The sequence below is a fragment of the Lipotes vexillifer genome, unplaced genomic scaffold (genome assembly GCF_000442215.2).
Source record: "Lipotes vexillifer unplaced genomic scaffold, Lipotes_vexillifer_v1.1 scaffold58, whole genome shotgun sequence".
Classification (NCBI taxonomy): Eukaryota; Metazoa; Chordata; class Mammalia; order Artiodactyla; family Lipotidae; genus Lipotes; species Lipotes vexillifer.
The window spans coordinates 1,204,683-1,208,108 of NW_006781997.1; the positions used below are offsets into that span (position 1 = coordinate 1,204,683).

General features: G+C 41.6%; 1 pseudogene; it reads right to left on the reverse strand.

Annotated features, from left to right (window-relative positions):
- Nucleotides 1–263: 263 nt before the first annotated feature.
- Nucleotides 264–2,126, reverse strand: LOC103087280 (matrin-3 pseudogene; annotated as a pseudogene).
- Between the last annotated feature and the right edge of the window lie 1,300 nt (nucleotides 2,127–3,426).

Sequence of the window (3,426 nt, forward strand, 5' to 3'; positions counted from 1 at the left end):
AGGCTTCTAAGATTTAAAATATTTTTGTCAGTGGGCCACAGTTGGAAAACCAAAAGCTCACTCAAAGTAGATCAAGCAAATCAGATTCAAGAAGTATGTTAGGTTCTTGTTCTGACTGGTCATGCTTTGTATCTTTTTTCACCATCTTCACCTGACTTCTCTTCTTTTTCTTTACCTTCAGTTGTACTTTCAGTCTTCTGGGAAACATCAGTTTTGGATTTCTTATCACTTGGAGATTCTTTGCCATCTGGAGAGTAAGATCTTCACCGGGATTTATCTTTTTTCAGTAAGTCAATGCCTCTGTTGGGAGTCCTAAGTACCAATGTTTTGTATTTTTCAGACAGGTCAACTTTTACACATCTCCCTTGAAACCAAAGGGCCTTTTTCAAACAGTGGTCAACCATTGCCATTGCATCTTCTCTGGTCTCCATCTCAATAAAGGCCTTTATTCTTTTATAATTCTAGGATAAATGAACTCTCACTGGCTTGCCAAATACTAATGCTGGTATAGCTGTATAATAATCCAGTGCAGCCTGAGCATCTTCTGTGGTTGCCATTTCAGTAAATGCCTCATTAAATTTATTTAGAATCAGATGATTTGAATAACTCCAAATGGTTCCACCAGCTGTAATAGTTGATATCTCAAGTTTTTCCCTTGCCAGAAATCCATGATGTGAACAACTCGGCTAGTTCCCACTCTGCCCTTTTGCATGTGTCTTGGTCCTTGCAGGTTTCCATTTCCAGCACTCAGATTTCCTCTTGGTCCAACTGTTGGTCCCCGAAGATGAAATGAGGGAGGTGGAGGTCCCAGAATTCCTGATGCTGGGTTTGTACGTTGCTGCAACATGAATGGATCACCCATTGTGTGTCCTATGTCATTGTTAGGGTTCCATTCTGGGTAGATTTCAAGAAGAAGCTGGCATCAACAACTGTGACTTGCTGCATTGATATGTTGACTCCACTCCTTATTAGAATGAACTGGCAAATCACATATAGAGCACAGATGGGGATAACCTTTTGGTAAGAGTCCATGGAAGTCTTCTATATTGCTACTTGGAGGAGCACCCCTCTTTTTCTCAAAGAGAGATCTCTCTTGTAAGGGGCCAGGACCATGTCCCATTCTCTCATACTCACTGTCAAATTTATGATAGTTACGTGAAGACTCACCAAAAAAAGAATCATCCCTACACCTTTCTCCATCTCTTAATCTGTCATCTTCATAATCCATTCTGTCATAATAACCAGATTCTTGCGAACGACTTCCACAGTCATAACCAAGCACTGGGTTGAAACTAGGACCATGATCATCAAAACTATCTCTCCTTGGGCTTCCCTGGTGGCGCAGTGGTTAAGAATCTGCCTGCCAATGCAGGGGACACGGGTTCGATCCCTGGTCTGGGAAGATCCCACATGCCGTGGAGCAACTAAGCCCGTGCGCCACAACTACTGAAGCCCGCCTGCCATGCTCCACAATAAGAGAAGCCACTGCAATGAGAAGCCCGTGCACCACAACGAGGACCCAACACAGCCAAAAAAAAAAAAACAACGAAAAAACTATCTCTTCTAAAGTGCATCTTTTCTTTCCAATTGTCCCTAGGTACGCTGTATGGTGGCTCCCGTGTAGCAGATCTGCCATCTCTACCATAACTCAATGTAGGGCCTTCTTCAGTTCTCCTCCTTTCAAGTTGTAGGATTGGGGGCAAGTTCTCAGGAGGAATCTTGTCCTCTGGATAACGACTCAGTTCATCTAAGTCTCTAGCAGACAGACCAAAGCTGGCCAAAATGTTACTGGTCTGGTATGCATCTCCACGGTGCTGAGAAGACAAAGGGAGGGGACCTCTACTTCCAATGTTAAATACAGAAATCAAATTATGGGAAGAAGTACTAGCAGAAGACAGTGCACTATGGGCTCCTTGTTGAATCAATGAAGAACTCATTCCAAGATTTGTCAAAGTAGCAAGGTGTGCAGTACCCTGGTTCATCCTTCCAAGAGATGCTGGCATACTTAAAGACTGGGTAGTAGCAGCAAGAAGGCCTATGCCTGCTGCAGACAGGTCACACCCACGGCCCTGTGAGTCGCTACCAAGAGATGACTGCTGGAATGACTTGGACATTGTAGAACTATCTCTTGTCTAGTTTATAGATTAATTTTTTTTTTAAAAAAAAAGATGGCTAAAAAGAAAGCTCAAACTAGAAAACTAGGTTAACTTTGCTTCAAAAAATGGTGACGCCAAGAAAAAGGATCAATAATGACTGTAGAATCTTCTTCGAGCTGAGAACCAGCAGACAGCTCTCAGTCCCATTTCAGCACGCGCCAGGCCCCTCCTCCTACTCAGCGTGCGCACGTCGCTCGCACTCTCAGCGGTGGTTGTTGTTCTCGCGCGATAATTTTTAAACAGTGTTTGAAAAAGTGGGAAATAGCTTACTGAATAACAACTTTGTGCCAGGAGCTATGCTAGTTGCTTATGTGCCATCTCACTTAATCCCCACAATTCACGGCCCTGTGAATTAGGCATTATACCCTTCCTTACAGATTAGGAAACTGATGTTCACTTGTTAATGCCAGGAAGTTAATGACTGACGTTGCTGAAATACAAGCCCAGATCTATTGAACCCCAGAGCCTGTCTTCTTTCTCTGTCATTTTCTTCCTGGCACTAGTGGGGAATTCTATTTAATATCCCTCAACATTATTCCTTTCATAAATATTTAGCTTCTCCCACATGCCAGGGGTACTGCCAGACGTTATGGATACAAAAAAGGAGTTCTTGCCTCCTTATTTTAGTGACTGTTTTCCTCTTCTGAATATGCGAGTCCAGTCTGATACCCTCAGTTATGCTGGATGCAGGAAAGTGGGACTCAAAATGCCTGTCATTTTGTTCAGCAAACATTGAATTAAATAGCAAAACAAACAATTAAGGGTCACACCCATAGAATAAACAAAGTAAATTAGACATAAAATTTTATGAATGCCCTTTTGTCATTCTAAAAAAATAGCAAATGTCTTTAAGATTAATATGACTTTATCTGAGTAATCTCAGCTATTTGTACTTGGCACAAATTCTGAAGGCATTATGGGTTTCTGTCTGGCATTTTGGAAACATACATCAAACAGACTGTAAAAGAATACTATGATCTCTCAGGAACGCTGGAACATTACTGTGTTATTTCTGAGAAGTGAGAGCCAATCATGAAGAACTTTGTGTAGGTGTTTGGAGTTCAAAACTTGATGTGTAACTGATTGGCATAATATGTGTTGGCACGGAGATAGTTTTTCTGGAAAGAAACGTAATAGTGTTTTCACCAAGAGAAATGACATCAGGGTGCAATGAATGCACTCTTTGGATATTTTTACCTACTGTCGGATATGTAGTATATGGCTTTTACTGGAAAAGGAAAAAAGTCTTGGCATTGTCATTACTTTTTGA